The 20,782-nt window shown below is 41.4% G+C and overlaps 1 protein-coding gene across 3 annotated transcripts in view; it reads left to right on the forward strand.

Moving 5' to 3' along the window:
• Positions 1–1,087: 1,087 nt before the first annotated feature.
• LOC131434845 (ecdysone-induced protein 74EF) overlaps positions 1,088–20,782 on the forward strand; it is an 854,531-nt gene continuing 834,836 nt past the window's right edge. For all 3 annotated transcript variants that reach the window (XM_058602044.1, XM_058602047.1, XM_058602045.1), the window contains exon 1: positions 1,088–2,524. The gene's annotated coding sequence lies outside the window, so the exon portion shown is untranslated. The remainder of the gene's footprint in view (positions 2,525–20,782) is intronic.

Consider the following 20,782-nt stretch of genomic DNA (forward strand, 5'->3'; position numbering starts at 1 on the left):
CATTGCCTCTGACGTGGGAGCAAAAATCGAAACAGTCAATCGAATTGGTAGAAATTCGACAACCTAAGGTTAATTTCGAAACACAAAAGCAGCCTCCCAACGCACAGCAAACTGAAAGACCTCCGAAACATCCGATCAACCTTCGCAAAACCGTAGGATGATTGATCGCAGTGCAACCAGCGATAGCGCAGTTGGCAAACAGCGAACAGACGGTTATTGTAGTAAATTGCTAATAGCATGCATTAGTAACAACATATTGCATTAGTGGAGGGTTATCACCGCCAACGGCGTACGCTGCTCCGGTGATGTCGATGACGTCGATGACTCGAAGCATGTGGCAACAAATTTCTGCATAAGGTTCCTAACGTACAGCCCAATAATAACAATAAAGAACAGGTCATTTTCGCACTTGCATACACAGGCGCTCATTGAAACTCGCTCATTCACTCACTTACTCACTCACTCACATACGCGCACCCTCTTCGCTCGCGGTTGACGGGTAGTAAGGTGAGGCTTGCCTGCATCCAAAGTGGGTCAAGTTTTCAAGTCATCATCTGCTCAAGGCAGCCCGCATGAACACACACTGCACCCCCTGCACCGTGCACACACACTGCTAACCTTGTCGACGCTAAACCAGACCCGACGACGAACGGCACTAAGTAAGTTCATGCAGTGGCTTGCGCTCCCAGTCGGAATCTGGCAACGGATGACGGGTATCCAAAAGGAAACGTGAAAGTTCAACAACTTTTCCTGGAGCTGTTTGGGTATCTGCCAACAACTTTTTCGTGCAGTTTTTCGCCGATTGTGTTTTCCTTCCTCCACGAGGAGAGCAGCCTCTCACGAACGAGAGAGAGAGAGACCCCGTTGAAGGTCTTCCCGCGGCTGGAGTAACTCACGACCGAAGCCAAACCGCGTTTGGTTCGTACGAAGCACGCGGAATTTCGTTCCGTCGATAGGCCGAGTTCATTCCGATTCCAAATTCATTCCGTTCATTCTCGCACGTCCGTCTTCGGCACCCCTTTCGAGTGGGGTTGGCTGCAACCGATGGGTTGCTTTGGTCGCTCGCGCTCAGTCAATCTGTGACTTTTGATTCGCGTTGACGTGCGCTGATTATAATTTTCGATTCGGTCGTCTCTTCCGTTACCGTCGTCGTCGTCGTCGTTTTCGTGGTCGTCGTCGTCGGATTTTTTTTTCGCGGGAAGATTTATCGTTTGATTAACCTTTTTTCTGTTTGATTTTCTAGTTTTCGGTGGATTGAGTTACGCGTCCATTTCAATTAACTTTGTTTAATCGTTCGCGTGATATTTTGACGTATTGTTTTTTTTTTGCGGCGGTTTCATTCAACCACCACCGTAACCTTGGTTCTACATCGACAACATTCGCTTTGGGGGGGATCCGTTCCCTGGATTTGGACCCCCTCGGGCAGGCTTCCGAGGATAGCTTTTGTGAAAATTTGTTGTGAATGTACTGGGAAAAAGTTTTATTATCCCGATCGACGCGCGCCCAGGATGGGGCCTCCTAAACAGTCTGTGATGTGGGGCGGGGACAAGGACGCGTAGACAACGCGGAATTCGATGGAACCCCCGGTGAAGGAAAGTGAAATAACAATCGCAAATTCAACGCTGGTTTAGAAAGTGATTTTTTTCTCCTGCGAAGCTTCTGCGGGGAAAAAGTGAACGAAGGCCTCAGCCTCAACAAATTGAGCAACACGAGAAGTGCCTGCGCAAAACAAAAAATAAAAGAAAAAATAATAAAAGATACAAACCTCGCGAATTGAGAAGGAAAGTTATTGAAAATGAATCTGTGAGGAGTGTGGTGTGCGCCTACGATTGCTAGCCAACAATAGAAGGATTATTATCGTGAAATCTGTGCTCGTCGCGGAGCGGAAGGAGAAAGGGAAGCAATTGGAAAATTAAGCTCAGTGGTTGAATAGAGAAGTGGAATACCAGAGCAGAAAAGAAACACACACACAGCAAAACCCCGAAAAGTGTTAAGTGCATGTTGAATTGCTTGGTCTATTGTTTGGGATGATAAGTTTGCATATTTCTACCCGCCGCCGAAAAATCGTCCATCGTCCATCGGCGAGAAAAGATTTGTCCGAAAAATTGAAAGTGTTACATACACACACAACTCCGGTCGCGCCGAATCGATGAGAGATAGTAAAAGTGGATTAAACACGGCCAAAACCGGGCAAAAGTGAATGTGTGAAGTGCATACAGAGTGTAAAATTAGCGGTAATTAACCGACTAAAAGCGTGTTTATGAGCAGTACTAGTGGTGAATCGTCGTGTCACTGAGTAGAAAAGAAGAAACACACAAACCCCGAACGCGTGGCGTGACATACTTTAACAGAGTGAGCGAAAAAAAAAAACTGCGTGAAAATAGAAGAAGTCGAAGTAGGCTTGTTGGATTACCCACCGGCCCGATTGTTCTGGATCATCTCTTATCGTTGTTTCAATACGAGCTCGGAGACCATCAACCGCTCGTCCGCAAACCGACCGCCACAATCGCCGTCGATTGTCAAGGTGAGAAACTCAATCGCATTTTAATCGGTTTTGTGATACGGGTTTGCCTTCAAGCTTTGCATCCGCGCGCACGGCGCCCCAAGGCGGATGTCCTTTGGACGTAAAGCTGCTGGCTTTGAGCGACGCTGTTGTTGTCGTCGTCGTCGTCGTCCGCAAAAACATGCACTCGAACCCGCGATTTTCCTGTCGCTCAAATCACAATCGAAACCACGAATTGTGTTCTTCGATTGACGTGAGTTAAGTTAGTGAGTAAGTGAGCGAGTCGGTGAGTGAGTGAGTGAGTGAATGTGACACTGCTATCTGAGATCATCGCCGTAACAGTCACGGACACAAAAAATCAGAATTGAGACGTTTCAGGCTAATTAATACAGCAGGGATTTTTGCGTCACGACTGTGATTTGATTTTCTCGTGGAGGATTTGGATTCTAATGGGTTACGTTATACAGAATTGGTTACATGCGCACCATCCCCAAAGTTTTTTTTTGAAGTTCTATTTAATGGTGTGATTTGATTCGGTCCGATTTAGGAAAATTATCACTCAAGGTTGAAACCATGGAACGTATTATTTGTGATGAACTGTTTAGTTCTTTTTAATTTGTATCAGCATCCAACGAAACACAAACTAAGAAATAATAGACTAAAATGATCACTTACGAAAAGACATACTACAGAGGTGGTAGGATTCGTAACCATTTCCGATTCGCGGAAATTTTTCTGCCAATTGAGGTAGTATGGATGTGATGAAACAAATCTCTGGATCTAACTGGTTGATGGGTTACCATTGTTTCGCTGTTACAGTCGTAAAATAAATGTTACTTGCGTGACTTTACTTCGGCCGTTTTCGATAGTAAATAGTAAACGACCTATACTTCTACTTTTCGTTATATAAGAGACTCGAAGTTCGCCACATCACTTTTTGTAATGCTCTGTAGCACTCTCAGCGATTCTGCCTTTATCTCTTCAATCGATGAAAAACGCTGTCCTTTCATGGGTCTCTTCAACTTTGGGAACAGGAAAAAATCACACGGAGCGATATCTGGTGAATAAGGAGGTTGGGGCATGATTAAAGTCTTGTTTTTAGCCAAAAAATCACGATCAAAATTCAGCAGTTTTGGAACGAATTTTGCTGCCACTCGTTTCATGCCCAAAACATTTGAAAAAATATGATGGCATGAGCCAACTGATATGCCAACTTCATCAGCAACTTCTCTAATAGTGATTCGGCGATCATCCATAATCATTTTTTCCACTTTTCCCACATTTTCATTGATTATTGACGTGCTGGGTCGACCGGAGCGTTCGTCGTCTTCAACGTCTTCGCGGCCATCTTGGAAACGCTTATACCACTCGTAAACACTTGTTTTTTTCATAGCAGACTCACCGTAGGCTCTCTGTAACATTTCGCACACTTGGTTACACTTTATTTCATTTTTCACGCAAAATTTAATACAAATTCTTTGACTCTTCAATTCTTCCATTGTTTAAACTAACAAAAATCGCCGAGCTCAAAAAAACACGTCTACACCAGCCGCTACAAGACAGAATGTAAACAATGAATACAGCTGAAAATTTCACCATACATTAGGGACATATGTACCAACACAATAAAAAAAAATTTTGACCGCCGGACTCTCCAGACGCGCGCAATTAAAAAAATTTGAACAGACCTCGTATAAGAGTTTGCTTTATGACAGATTGTTTTCGCGCATCGTCTTCTATATCCAACTTTTAAGAGAGAAAATTTAATCATTTCTACAGTTGATCAAACGCATATTTAGTGCATTCTGATATTTATTAAACCTGCTTGAAAATCGGGATGTGTTTCACCCATTTTGCAAATCATTCTTGTAAAATTCAGTCATTTTATGAATTACGTTCTTTTAAATTGCGTCATATGTGGATTTGCGTCACCTGTAAATTTCATAATTTTTGGCTGTGCAGTTGAATTAACCTTTTAATTCCGGGCCAATCGTTTTAAAAAGAAAGTTTCAGCAAAAGACGGAAGAGTTTTGTCGGGACGTTTTGTAATATAAGCCGTACAGTCGAGTAAGTGGAAGTAGTGAATACCTGATTTCAAACGTACACAGTTCGAAAAAGTCATAAATGAAACGTCGTATTACACACAAATTCATATTAAAAAACATGTAAAATTGTTTAATTTGCTAAATTAGATGGCTTGAATTCGAGTGAAATAAAAAACAAAAGATCAATAGCAACAGTGCGACGAGAATCATTCGATCACAGAGGACATCGGTTAATCGACTGAACCACAGAAGCACATATACTGCTTGTTGAATAATCGATACATATGAATCCATGTAGCGGCATTTGGTAGCCGAGTGCAAATCACACTCAGAGCCTTTGAAAAATTAAGTAGTTGTGAATTGTATCGTTTGTGGAATTATGACACCTGTAAAACTCATATTTTTTTCTGTGTATAGCAAAGTGAGTGTTTACACGAGATATCTGCACACCAAAGATATTTGAATTTTATAGGTGATTAATTCCTCATACGATGTAATTCATAAAGACCTAACTTGTCAAAACCAGTAGTCGTATGTTCGAGCCCCGACCTGGAAGGATTCTTAGTGTCATTAGGATCCATAGTACTAGCCATGCAATGATTCTGTACACTAAGAATCGGCTGCAAAGTCTGTTGAAACAGAAAGGCCAAATTCCACAAAAGGAATGTAATGTCAGGACTTTGCTAATTTGTCAAATGACGGAAAATTTTACTCTGCTCTGCTAGCAGGGTGCGACTGTATGAATTTAAATGCACCTACCAGCCAAGCAAATGTATGCCTCTGTGGCTCAGTCGATTAACAGACGTACTTGCGATTTAATGATTCTCGGTTCAAGTCGCGGTGGTTACTATCAGTATTCTTTTTTTATTTCAATGAATTTCATCCCATGGATTTTTAGACACAATAGTAAATGTTCTTCCATGTGAATATGCGAACTGCGACGCTCCATTTATGTGCATCTAATAAGATGTAAAATCACAGGGTTTTTTTTAAAGCGTGATATTACTTGATTAGGTTCTACCTTTAGTTTCGCTTGCTAGTGAAATAGTTGCAGTGTATGTAAGCTATGACCGAAATCTATTCATTTGAGCTGAGAAATTCTCTGATGGCAATACAAAAAAGACTAATAATTGAAGCAAACAATAAAACAAGAATGTCGTATTGATGCTCATTGAAAATTTTCTAACTTTCATTCATAGAATTGGTACGAAAAGAATTTTACCGCTAAATATAGAATTCACGGAAAAAATGGACGCTTTTCGCTTTTGTTGTTAAATTTCTTCTCGATAGTTTTTATTGCTCTCCAGATTTCTTGATTCCAAGTAAGCAATGCATTTCTGGGATCGCTTTTAGAAAGAGATGAAATAATGCAAATGCTATTAAACAATATTGTTTTTGAGCTCACTCTTGATAAGCTACTCGTATTTTACAAAACGGTTCAAAAGTGTGAGGTATATATGTAATATATTTTAGTATGGGAAAGACGTTTCTTGTACGCAGATATTGCGTAGTCACCTTAAGGTCTGAGGACACAGGGCCACGTGTTGAGTTTTAAATCTACCACGTGGTTCGCTCAATTCCCTTTGCGCATCGTATTTCTCTTGTACTCTCTCGTATATGAGCAAACTGTACCGGGTTGCCAGCATACATTTTATTATTTTGATGGAAAGTTTTATCACATTAATCTATCGTATGGTTTGGACATTACATGGATTCCAATGAACAATGAAAAAATATTCAACTTTCACAAAGATTGAATGTCTGTGTGTTTGGCAGCCTTGTCGAGCCAATTTTTTTCCTCTCTACTTTTTCAGAATGCTATCAAGAAACCAAAGCGAAAAAAAAATGGCGGATGCATTGAAACTGACTTTGTTTCACAGAAAAATACAAGACTTTATTTTTATCGCGATAACATATATGTTTTTATGTACTAATCCCATCTAAACTAAATTATCTAGGCTTTGTCACGGTAGATTTATAATACAAGCCTTCGAAGCCGAGATAATCGATGAACAAGTAGAGGTATGTATTTCCGAGCGTTCCAATTTTCAGCAGTTCTTCAGTCAGAAAAAAATACAACACGACCGCCAAACTCAATGAATCATTCTGAAAATTTCACAGAATATTCTCAACTAAATTTCGAATACATTGTCAGGTTTGTTTTTCTATATTCTGCAGCTTTTCCAAGAAAATTTAATTTGAAACGGGAAAATAGCAAAAAACCTACCACTTTACGGTACTGTCCTCAGCCCTTAAGCACTCGTTGTTCGAATAAATAATGGTGTGACAGGTGCACATATATCATATATCATTATGGGACAGGACGTTTCCACAAAACATCTTTGTCACATATGAAAATTAAGAATCAGGAACTGCAACATACCGTTTTTTTTTTCAATAGTATAATATATATTTTCAGGCACATTGCTTAAGCTCTAAGATTCCAAGGGTATTTCCTAATCTTAATTAACGACTAACTTAAAACTAGAATAGTATCATTAGATTATGTCGTCTAGAATTTTTGAAAAAAGCTTTTAGCTGGTATTCGGCAGGTGTCGGTGAATTGAATATTGCATGAATTCCAAATGGTGCTATATATGGCCGCTTCCTTTCGGTTCGTGTGGGTCCGCGGGAAACACCCCCAGGCTACGAAGGCCCGGCGGGTGGCCCGCATGCTGGTCATCGTCTGGAGCGTAGGACCGTAGGCGGTGATGGTGATGTTACGAAGAGATGAGAAAATAAAAAAAGTAAATATTGTGAAAACCGAGGTAAATAGGGGGTATGGAAACAAAATGTCTGAAAACTACAGAGATCTAATTAATTGCCATCGAGATGGTGAAGAGACATGGAAGGGGGGAACGAAAAGTTAGTAACAAAAAAAGATCTTGTTAGTTCCAATGAAGATGGTGAAGGGACGGTGATCGAGAGAATCGAGCGGATGTTAGTGTCGAACCTGTAGGTGGAGATTATACTTTCTGAGCGAGGTATAACAGATTACACTTGGATATTAATGTGTTTGAGGTACTGGTATATAAGAAGCATATAAGAGATATCCCGACTAGCCAACACATCTCGGACCGGAACTTCAGGTGGTCTACCTCGGGCCCTTAGGGAGTCCTTTAATAAAGACCTGGCGTCACGATACTCCGTACACGTCCATACGACATGCTCGATGTCCTGATAACCGTCACCACAAGCGCAGAGACCGCTCTCCACGATTCCAATACGCCGGAGATGCGCGTTGAAGGTGTAATGGTTTGACATGAGCCGAGACATCACACGAATGAAGTCACGACTCACGTTCATCCCCCTGAACCAAGGTTTCGTCGATACCCTAGGGATAATGGAATGTAGCCATCGTCCCAGTTCGCCATTGCTCCATGAAGTTTGCCAACTTTCGAGAGTTTTCTGACGAGAGATACTGAAAAATTCATTGAAGCAGATTGGTCTTTCATAAATATCACCTTCTAATGCGCCCACCTTAGCCAATGAGTCTGCCTTTTCATTGCCCGGAATGGAACAATGCGAAGGGACCCAGACTAACGATATTAAATAAGACCGTTCAGATAAAGTTCTCAAATGTTCCCGTATTTTCCCCAGGAAATATGGGGGATACTTTCCTGGCTTCATTGCCCGGAGAGCTTCTATTGAGCTTAGACTGTCCGTGACTATGAAGTAATGGTCTTTGGGCAAGGTTTCAATGATCTCGAGGGTGTACTGAATAGCAGCTAATTCTGCGACGTAGACTGAAGCCGGATCACTGAGTTTGTACGAAGCGGTGATGTTCTGATTGAAGATTCCGAAGCCTGTGGACCTGTTGATGTTTGATCCGTCAGTGTAAAACATCTTTTCACAGTTGACTGTTCTAAATTTATTATAAAAAATATTAGGGGCCACTTGAGGGCGCACGTGATCCGGAATTCCACGAATTTCTTCTCTCATGGATGTGTCGAAAAACACAGTAGAATTAGTAGTATCCAAGAAATGAGCACGGTTGGAAACAAACGAAGAAGGATTAATATTCTGAGCCATGTAATCAAAATACAAGGACATAAAACGGGTCTGAGAATTGAGTTCGACAAGCTTTTCGAAGTTTTCAATCACCATCGGATTCAAGATATCGCATCGGATTAGCAATCGATATGAGAGATCCCAGAATCGGTTTTTCAACGGTAAGACGTCCGCGAGCACTTCGAGACTCATCGTATGAGTCGACTGCATGCAACCTAAGGCAATACGCAAACAACGATACTGAATTCTTTCCAGTTTAATGAAATGGGTGTTCGCGGCGGATCGGAAGCAGAAGCATCCATATTCCATTACGATATTGTCCGTTGTTTGGTACAGCCTGATCAGGTCTCCTGGGTTTGCACCCCACCAAGTTCCGGTTATTGTGCGAAGAAAATTGATTCTCTGCTGGCATTTTTGTTTCAGATATCTAATGTGACATCCCCAGGTGCCTTTGGAGTCGAACCAGACCCCGAGATATTTAAATGTGAAGACCTGAGCTATGGTTTCACCCCCTAGTTGAAGCTGTAATTGTGCTGGTTCTCGCTTTCTTGAAAATACAACCAGCTCAGTTTTCTCCGTAGAGAACTCGATACCCATTTGAAGAGCCCATGTCGACAAGTTGTCGAGGGTATCTTGTAATGGTCCTTGGAGATCGGCAGCTTTGGGTCCTATAATGGACACAACGCTGTCGTCGGCAAGTTGTCTTAGCGTGCAAGATGTGTTGATACATTCATCAATGTTGTTTACGTAAAAGTTGTATAAAAGGGGGCTTAAGCATGAGCCCTGAGGAAGACCCATGTAACTGAATCGTATTGTCGACAAATCACCATGTGCAAAATACATGTGTTTCTCGGACAATAGATTATGTAAAAAGGTGTTCAAAACCGGCGAAAGACCATGCTGGTGCAGCTTCTTAGATAGGATATTTATAGAAACTGAATCAAAAGCCCCCTTGATATCTAGAAATACTGATGCCATTTGTTCTTTACGAGCAAATGCCATTTGAATTTCGGTTGAGAGCAACGCAAGACAATCGTTCGTTCCTTTACCCCTGCGGAAGCCGAATTGTGTATCTGAAAGTAAACCATTAGTCTCGACCCAATTGTCTAGACGGAAGAGAATCATTTTTTCGAACAACTTCCGGATACAGGAAAGCATAGCAATCGGCCGATACGAATTGTGATCGGAGGCTGGTTTCCCAGGTTTTTGAATGGCGATAACTCTCACTTGTCTCCAGTCGTGTGGAAATTTTACCCTCGAGGAACTTGTTAAACAAATTCAGCAAGCGCCTTTTGGCAGAGTCAGGAAGCTTTTTCAACAAGTTGAATTTAATTCTGTCTAACCCCGGGGCCTTATTGTTACACGACAAGAGCGCAAGTGAGAACTCTACCATCGAAAACGGTGTTTCGTTTGTATTCGAAGTCGCGGCGCGGGATATCTTCTGTTCCGGAACAGAATCAGGACATACTTTTTTAGCGAAATCGAATATCCAGCGGTTAGAATATTCCTCGCTTTCGTTCGTTGTGTTTTGGTTGCGCATTCGTCGGGCTGTGTTCCAAAGAGTGCTCATCGATGTTTCTTTTGTTAATCCGTCAACAAACCGTCGCCAGTAACCTAGTTTCTTTGCTTTAACTAAGTTCTTCATTTGCTTATCAAGCGCTGCGTAATTTCTATAATTATCAGGTGTTCCATATTTTCTGAACTTTTTGAATGCTAAAGATCTTTCCGCGTTCAGTGATGAGCACTCTTTGTCCCACCACGGGTTGGGAGGACGAATGTTAGTATTCGCGCCGTATTATTCGTAGTATTATTCGTACGTTTCGTCTGAGCTTGAATCGCAGTGTCGAGAATCAAGCCAGCCATAAACGTATACTCTTCCTCCGGAGGAAGTTCTTGTGTTGTTTGTAGTTTCTCAGATATCGATATTGCGTAGCATTTCCAATCAATATTTCGTGTGAGGTCATACAAAACATTGATTGTTTCCGATGGTCTTAATCCGCTGGCGATTGAAATTACGATAGGCAGATGATCGCTACCGTGGGGATCAGGGATTACCTTCCACGTGCAATCCAACCGTAGCGATGTCGAGCAGAGGGATAAGTCCAGCGCACTTGGTCTTGCTGGTGGTGCGGGAATTCGTGTCATTTCTCCCGTATTCAAGATTGTCATATTGAAGTTGTCGCAAATATCATGGATCATAGCTGATCTGTTATCATCATGAAGACAACCCCATCCCGTACCGTGAGAGTTAAAGTCTCCTAAAACTAACGTCGGTGCGGGAAGAAGTTGCATGATACTGCTGAGCCAGTGGTACCCAACTGAGGCTCTAGGGGGAATATAGATGGAAGCAATACAAAGGTCCTTGCCTTTAATTGTGACATGACATGCGACAACTTCAATACCTGATATCGAGGGGAGGTTAATTCGAAAGAAGGAATAGCACTTTTTGATTCCCAAAAGTACTCCTCCGTAGGGATTATCTCGATCCAGGCGAATAATGTTAAAATCGTGGAAGTTTAGTGATACATCAAAAGTTAACCAAGTTTCGCACAATGCAAATGCGTCACATTTCAGATTATTTACTAAGTATTTAAAAGGATCTATTTTCGGGATGATACTTCTACAGTTCCACTGTAAAACAGTGATCGAATCCTTGACCTCGTTCGAAAAATTAGCCATCGAAGGAAACGATTGCTGAGAGGAGGGGCCATTTTGCAGTCAGCTGCATCAAAAACATTTTAACTTTTGGCAGGAAAGTCATCAAAATACCTTTTAGGGGGTCAGAAATGTTGAAGACGGAAAATATAAAGTCCACAATGTCACTGAATTTTACAAGTCCAGCACTTGATGTGTTTTCTGGTTCCTTGGGGACTTTCGGGGTTTTGGGTGTCCCCGGAAGTGTTGGATATTCTTTCTCCGATTTCAAGTCTCCGGAACTAGGAGCTTTTGGCTTCTTCTTTTCGTTTTTTTTACCAACACTTCCTTCTGCTGTTACTTTTGGAGGGCCTTCAAGAGATATCTTCGAACCCTTTCTAGGGAGTTTAGGAGATGATATATTTTTCCTCTTCCTAAAACTACGAGGGACAGTTGAAGATGTACCTTCTTGAGGATCGTCAGAGTCGCAATCGTCCGCAGACAAACAGGTGTAGGGGTTCTGTTCAGGTGGTGTGGCGATTTTCAGCATTTCTGCGAACGAGCGGTTTGATCGTTGCTTGAGAGATCGTTTCAAATGATCTCCACGCAATTTATACGCAGAACATGCTGTGAGGTCATGCGGGGCCGCCCCACAGTAAAGACACTTTTCAATGTCTCTGTCGCAAACGCCATCCGCATGACTCTCTCCACACTTCGAGCAGCGGGGCCGATTTCCACAATGGGAAGCTGTGTGTCCTAGTTGTTGACAACTAGTGCAATTCATTACCCGTGGTACGAAAAGTCGTACAGGTAGACGAACCCTGGCCAGGAGAACGAATTTCGGCAAAGCCGAGCCGGAGAAGGTCACCCGATACGAGTCCGAGTGGGGATAAGACTTTGTCCCATCCGCGGCGATCGATACTGAATGCAAACGTTTGCAGTCCAGTATCTTGACATTCTTAAGCAAGGGATCTTTAAAACATCCGACCCCATGTTTGAGAATGTCCTCGCATGTCAGACTTGGATCCGTGATCACTCCGTCTATCTCGACTTCGCGAGCTGGTATATAAACGCGGTAGTCCCGCGTAAAGTGATCGTTTCGAGCGATCTCATTAGCATGTTTCAGACTGGTCAACGAGACCCTGAGCTTATCGGGACGAATTTTTGAAATAAATTTCAATGTTGTATATTTCGACTCCAAGTCTTTAGATATTTTCAAAATATTAAGCGGTTTATTCTTCTCTTTGGTCCGAAAATAAACCACATAAAGGCCGGCCGAGGGTGAAGGCTCTTCGGGATACTGTTTAACCCGGTGAGTCTTACTATTTGGAGCAGATTTAAAATCAGTTTCCATTTTATCTTCGGGGGGCAGGGGAGAATTTATTGGACTTGCCATAGCGCGGTTGAGGTTCCGCGCAAATTATAGGGGGAGTCAAAATATAAGACGATAAAGGGACACGAAGGGAAAAAATATTATACTTAGCTAATGATCCGTAGCAACTCGGCCGCTGAGGCCAAGCGTTAGTTACAACGACCTCCGAGAATTAATATGCACACAGCACCGATTCACGGCACCACACTAAACGTCTGTTCACTGTTCTTATTGTTTTAACACAATAGCACCCGGCACTGTCTAACGGTATTTATTGTTTATACTGTATTGATCTACTGCACAAGCTCTCGAACAAAAGATCTGATATTAAATGACCTTGAAACGGATTAGAATGGATTAACGCACAGCTGCTCTAATGCAAACTACCATCCGATCGATACGACGGTCACGAAAGGAATGAGCAACATACCGTTGTTTAAATTTGTGTAACGTAACCGGTACAAGTACCGTACTTTGATCAGTTCAACTTCTCCACTAAAACAATACTAGAATTTTTGAATACTGATTTTTCTCCAAAAAAACAACTTCGATTGCTTTATTCTATTTTGAAAAATTCTTCATTCTCGAACTATTTACTGCACCGAATGAGAAGTCCCGAGCCTAACAACGAAAATTTTATATCAGTTTTATATCATTTTAGTTTGTATTCCGCACATAATTTTGCTGTTGCTCCAGCTCTAGATTTTAAAGTCTAGATTTGCATGCAAACATGGTTGTTGATGAGGTTGAAACCGAAGAAAAAATGAATAAACCTAGACACATGTGATGAACCCATGACTCACTGGCGGCCTTTGGCCGCCTCAACCTGAATCATCTGTGACGAACTCGAAATGAACGCCATCAATGATAAATCTTAGACTTGTAATGTTAGTGTAATTTTTTTTAACAAAAACTAAACAAATAGACGGATTGGCTTTCGGCAATACGGATGTCCCTGGAAATATTTCATCAACGTGTGAAATATTTCACATACTAATGAACATTCATTGTGCAAAATAAATTTTTGGCGATACTACAAGCGTTTAGATAGAAGATAGCGTCTAAAGAAGAACAAGTGCGAATAGCAGATCTGTCAGTAAAATAACTGTCAAAAAAGTTCGATTTTCCTGCCAGCACTGTCCATAACATATTCGATAACATCTAAACAGACTGGAAGCGGAACAAAAACGGATCTCAGGAACCACCAAAAGGGCGGAAAGATGAGACAAATATGGCAAAAGAGACCAGATCTTTTGCTACGTACTGTGGCTTGAAAAAATATCAATGGTTCTTTTCACTCATCGTAGGATAATCACAGGAGCTCGTCCGTTGCAGTTCTTTGGTTCAGAGGTCACTGTGGTCGAACAAGTTAAATACGTCGGGGTTATTCTTGACTCAAAACTGAATTGGTCTGCTCACATTGACTTCAGAATTAAAAGAGCTTGCATGGCTTTCGGCCAATGTAGACGAGCTTTTGGAAAATCATGGGGACTCAAACCCAGATATATTCATTGGATCTACACAACTATTGTTAGACCAATTTTAGCATATGGATGTCTTGTATGGTGGCAGAAAGGAGAAGTCGCGACAGTTCAGTCAAAGCTAAATCATCTCCAAAGGATGGTCCTAATGGCGATGACAGGAGCATTCACGACAACTCCTACTGCTGCTCTAGAGGCGCTACTGTGCATTAAACCACTACATGTGTTCCTAAAACAAGAAGCATTATCTTGTGCATATCGTCTTAAGGTTACAGGGCTTTGGAACAGTAACCCATTAGATTATGCTACCAGCCACACTCGCTTGTGGTCTCAAATGGTTACGTGGGATGAGTATTTACTCGCTCCTAGTGACCTAACTCTCACATGCAGTTTTCCTTTCAAAACATTCATTGTGAGCTATCCTTTTCGTGAGGAATGGTTGTCTGGTTGTCTGGAACGACAACTTGATGAACACATAGTTTGTTATACGGACGGTTCTCTGTTGAATGGTCGTGCTGGTGCTGGTGTCTACTGTCGTGAAATGAGGCTGGAGCAGTCTCATTCACTTGGTAGATACTGTACTGTGTTTCAAGCAGAAATCTACGCGATTCTGTGTGGAGTACAATCGGCACTTCAGCAGAGGATCTGTGGTAAGCGAATTTATTTTTGTTCCGACAGTCAGACAGCCTTAAAAGCACTCAGTTCGAATGACTCACGGTCGAATCTAGTGATCGCATGTCGAACTCAAATTGAAGACCTCAGCATTTCAAATGCTGTTTACTTCTTATGGGTACCCGGCCATTCTGGTATTACTGGAAATGAATGGGCTGATGAGTTGGCTAGAGCTGGTGCAACGAATGATTTCGTTGGTCCTGAACCAGCTTTACCACTTTCAACTAGTTGGATAAAGCACAAGATTCGTTCTTGGGCTGTATCCAAACATGCCAGCTACTGGCGCAGCTTGCAAACTTGCGCTCAGACAAAAGCATTTCTACCAGATTTAAATCTGAAAATGTCAAAGTGTCTACTGCATTTTACCAAGCATCATTGCAGTATTCTGGTCAAAGCTCTGACTGGACATTGCAAACTCAATTATCACATGGCTACTATTCAACGTGCTGAGTATTATTCGTGTGATTTGTGTGAATGCGATTATGGTACTTCATATCATCTGATATGTAACTGTCCCGCATTGACGCAGCTACGTATCCGGGTTTTTGGTTCTCCATACATGGTCGAGTCTGTGTATGCGGAGCTAAAATTGAAGGATATTCTCTCGTTTCTTACCCAATGTGGTAAGGAGCTATAGTCAGAAGGGTTCATCGTTCTTCCTGGAGTGAATGAATCCCTTCTGTATTTACCTTAAATAGGGTTTAGCAGATTGTTTGGCATCTTTTAGGGGGTGCCGAATTTACTTCTGCTCGTACAAACTGCGAATCGTTCTGCATTCTTCCGGGAGTGCAGAATGGTGTCGCTTTTGTAAGATCTTCAAATCCTCTCGGGGGTTGGAGGTTTTATTAACAGCGGACTGTTCGGGACCTCGTAGAGGTTCAGAATTTACTTCTGCTTCCACTAAATGTGATCCTCAGCAGATTGTTCGGCATCCCTTAGGGGTGCAGAATTTACTTCTGCTTTTATGTGTTTTTGTGTCGTCAATTTTTCCCATCCTCCTAGTCCAACCCTTACCATTTCCTTTCAATCCTTCCCTCTTATATATCGGGAAAATGATGCTAAAAACAAATTGATGGCAAGGCACAAATCTCCAAATATCAAGGGGAACGTGCCATTTGAGCCAATTTGTTCTGATTCCTGATTCCTGATAGTGTAATTTTTTTTAACAAAAACTAAACAAATAGACGGATTGGCTTTCGGCAATACGGATGTCCCTGGAAATATTTCATCAACGTGTGAAATATTTCACATACTAATGAACATTCATTGTGCAAAATAAATTTTTGGCGATACTACAAGCGTTTAGATAGAAGATAGCGTCTAAAGAAGAACAAGTGCGAATAGCAGATCTGTCAGTAAAATAACTGTCAAAAAAGTTCGATTTTCCTGCCAGCACTGTCCATAACATATTCGATAACATCTAAACAGACTGGAAGCGGAACAAAAACGGATCTCAGGAACCACCAAAAGGGCGGAAAGATGAGACAAATATGGCAAAAGAGACCAGATCTTTTGCTACGTACTGTGGCTTGAAAAAATAAAAATCTTTTCAACTTTCGCGCATGCTTCCAAGCACCGGCAAGGTGAAAACTGTACAGAACCATAATGATAAACAGAATGTGACGGAAAAAACCCCCGCTCGCAAGTTGTATCGCAATCATTTGACGAAGTTTTCCTGCCTGATAATGGACGAATAAAACTTATGTTTTGGAGGACTAAAAACAGTTTGATTTGGCAGGCAATATGCAGCAGTGGTCGAGAGGGTCAAAGCTTCAATACTACCAGAACGGTAAACAAGGTACAGACTCCAACGACTGGAGTGCACTCAGAAGTTCATAGTCTCTTTATGCAGCCTAATTAAGTAACTGTAATTAATTTTTAAGATGGCTCACAATTGAATGAATCAAAAACGCAATCTTGAGCTAACAGTAAATTTGTTTTGTTATAAATTTAATCTATCCAGATTTGGTCGCGGACAAGCATTTTTTTTCATCCCATCCCATCATCCCATTGACCCAAAATTAGATAAAAGAGTTAGTGGAACAGTTAAAAAATGAACTTTTTTGAATCCCGTAAATCGAAAATAATTAATTAATTAAAAGCCCATTTGAATTCTATTCTATTAAAGTTTTTTTTTGGGTACAGCAAATCGGTTGGGAAATATCACAAATGTCAACGAAAATGAAAACGCTTTTGTTCAAAATGCATGTGTAATGAGTTTTGTCGTTTACGTCACTTATACCATTTTATATCCGGAACCATAAGTGACAGCCATTAGAACTTCAAACCTGCTTAATGAACCAATAGTAGTTTTCAAACGAACCTAAGCTTGTTGAATTCGGTTTAGCCATCTTCGAAAATATGAGCGGAGAGCAAAAAAGCGCCTTTTGTTATTTATGTCACTTGTATCATTATATCTCCGGAACCGGAAGTTACAGCCATTTTATTGTCGAACATGATCCACGACTTAATAGTATCTCTCAAACGAGCCAAAGCGTGTTAAAATCGGTTCTGCCGTCGGACAAAAAATACAGAGTAAAAAGAGCTTTTTGTCGTTTACGTCGCTTATACCATAACACCTTAGAAACCAGAAGTTACCCCAGTCTGGTATTTAAACTTTCTCAATAATCCAATTATAGCTTTCGAACTCAATAATCCGAAAAAAAAGTTAGTTGAAATCGGTTCAGTATTGTTTGAACAATTTGAGCGGTAAGAAATAGAGTGGGGTTTGTCGGTTACGTCACTTATACCATTATGTCTTCGGAACCAGAAGTTACAGCCATTTGATCTTCGAACTTGATCAGTGACCTAATAGTAGCTTTTAAACGAACCTAAGTTTGTTGAAATCGGTTCAGTCATTCCTGATGTTAAACCATGTTAAACTATTGGCCTTCGAGTCTTCGTTCGAAAGACGGGTTTTTCAGCATTTCTATTGCCTTTGTATGCAAAAAAGCATATAATGGCTTCTCCTAATATCTGGAAGCTTAGCTTTACTTTTCAGAGCGGTTTGGTTTTGAACGTTCCAGTAGCTTCTTTACGAGTATTGAATTACTCTTCACGCAGTTTATTCTTCACGGAAGGAAACAAATAGAAGTCGTTAGGGGCCAGATCAGGACTATACGGCGGGTGGCTCATCAATTCGACGTTTACGGTACTCAAATATTCTATTGTATGAGCCGATGTGTGAGAGCTTGTTTTCCTTATTTCACGAAAAACTTCTAGCAAACAAATGGTGGTATGTCCAATCAGAATTGACGTTCTTACGATTTTCTAAAGCAACGCAGACGATATGTCCGTTGCTACCGAGAAAAAAACAAGCCACCATTTTCCTTGAAGTTCTTCAAGCACGAACAACTTTTGTTGAATTGGGTTGTTTTTGGAAAAAAACAACAGTCGACCGCTGTTTAGATTTGGGCTCATATGCGTTAATCCATGTTTCGTCACCTGTGCAGATGTTATACACCAAATTTAAAGCACAGCGATTGAGTTTTTTCCGCATTTCTTTGCATTAATCGACACGAGTCGACAGCGATTTTAAAAATAATGTGGTATCCAATGTGAACAAATTTTTTTTACGGCTAAATATATATGAAAAATAACATATGAGCTTTTCAGGCGATTTTCGATTATCAGATTTTCCACAGCATTGATGTTTTCTGGCAAAACAACCGATTTTGGATGACCTCCTTTGAATTCAACGGCAAGCGAACCAAGACCACGATTGAATTCGTTATATCAGTTTTTTTATAGTCGCATAGGATGGTGCTATACAGCCATAAGTCGAACTAAGCTGATTAAATCATTGCATGAAAATGTTCACGATTCAATTCCATGTTTTGCTGAGGTAAAATTTTCTACTCACTGTGAATAAAACAAATAGCGCTCAAATGACAGAATGCTCTGAAAATGGTAATGGTTAAAAATGTCATACTTTATGATGGAAACGTCAGATCCACCGGGCAACACTTAGTGTTCCCAAGGCTAATAGTACATAAGTAACAACCTAAGTATTTCCAATGAAAGCAGACGAAGCGAGCTCTGAACTAGATTCGAACGGCTCAATGAGCTAGTTCGTCGTCGAGGAAATGAATGCTAGACCTTCTTTGATAGTTTCCCGGCAAACGTTTCATGTGACTGACGAGAAGTTGTCTACAACGGATATCCATTCGATTTCTAATCTTGCAGGTGATTTGCAGTTACAAAAAATTCATAGTCTTTAGCTCTAGATTTAGAGCTGTACAAAAAATGGAGGCCTAACAAGTCCCTGTGAAATTTTAGTAAGATTTGGCTTTTTGCCACTATAATCGAGAGACACTCTAGTGGTTATCGGAACACTCAGTAGATTATTTTTAGATAATTTTCTATTTTTGCTAAATTGACAAGACTAATTAAACTAAAAATAAAATGTTTGTTAAAAGTTTTGAAGTTTTTCGAATTGTCGTCTTGAGTTGAAAGTTGAGAATATCGAACGTCATTACTGATCCGATGCATAAATCACTAACACTACTGGCAGAGAGTCACTCGCCGGTGCCCCGTCAACTGAGATGATAAACGGCAGCGGATGTGTGTTACACAAGCGCCCGTTTCGGTACACCATCGTCGTGGGCCAAAGGTTAACTAAAGCAACTAACATCCTTGGTGCGAAATGATTTATCAGTCGAACTTCAGCAACGCGGCAGGGGACGCAACGATGCGCGACGTTAATTAATTGTTCTCGGCGGGTCAGTGCAAAAAGCCTCCATTTCCCGCTATTTCGAAGCCGAAGGAGTGGTAGAAAACTTGACTTAAGGATTTCCGTCTTTGTTTTTTTTTCGGCAGAAGCTTCCAACGGATTTCAGTCGAACGATCCGAACGAGAAATGAACGGTCCGAAACAAAAGATGCCATTATTCGGATGGAACTTTTTGGAGGCCGCCGTGAAACCTTGAGAAGCTTTTTTCTCGTGGCTGACAGCGGCAGCAGAAGCTCCGGTTGAAACAATTCCAGCTCTACAATTGCCCATCCGTAGAGTGTTGTACTTCGTGCTGGTGCTTTTTAATTTGAAAATTATAAAATTTTGAAGGTTTATTACCAATTCAACCGGGGGGAGGGAAACATCAACACGCGCGCGCCGCGGTGTGCGATGCCGACGATGTGATGTTCAATGTCTGCGGAGCTAGCTCGGCTGGGTGGGGGCTTCGTCAGGGCCGCCGGTGTTACGCCGTTGGCAAACGATAACATTAATTAGGCGTTTATCCATTTTCCCATCGTAAACGTACTTTGCGCGGGGCCAAATTATCTTGCATTGCTTTTGTGCCAGTCGATTCAATTGGTTCAAGGCCAAGCGAGTTTTTGGTTTCCGTCAATTCGAAACAATATATTTAGATAGATAGTCCTATGTTGTACAATTACAGAGCGTAGCTGTTGGTACATTGTTGAGGTTGAGCCATCACTTTTAATAAAACTACCAAAACCTGAGACGTGCCTAAAATTGAAATCACTTCACAACTTAGGCGATACGTGCCTGGGACTGCTTTGTCGAAGAGGTGATTGTTTAGGTTTTGGAATCAAAACAGTACTTGCGTAATTCTTATTACTGCCGGAAAAACACACATTCCAAGGAACCTGAACGCCACTTCGCAGGCAAGTAATCTATCGTAAATATATCGTAACTCTCGCTGGAAAACTCTCCAATTCCAGCAAGTCAATCAGAGGCATCGCACGGTCCGACCTGTTTACATCGCACGGTCACGTTTTGGCGAGCTCGCGAAAAGTAGTAAAAAAATGTAACAACACAAAAAATCCACGAACTCTGACGGGTCCCCCTGTAGCAGTAGTAGTAGCAGTAGTAGAAGTACTCCAGCCAATCTAGTCATCCATTTTACGTTCGTGTTTTCATTTGTCGCCAGCGCCAGTGGCAGTGAGAGCCATGGAAACGTTTGGAACAAGTGACGTGTGCGAAACCAAAATAACCTCGTCTGCTTGCTGCTGTTTTGGCCGCGTGCTCTGGAGCAAAATATCACTCCTCAGCGAACCGAACCTGGTTCAACAATAATATTGATGTGACATGTGCATTTCTCACTACG

This window comes from Malaya genurostris, chromosome 3 (genome assembly GCF_030247185.1).
Source record: "Malaya genurostris strain Urasoe2022 chromosome 3, Malgen_1.1, whole genome shotgun sequence".
Lineage (NCBI taxonomy): Eukaryota > Metazoa > Arthropoda > Insecta > Diptera > Culicidae > Malaya > Malaya genurostris.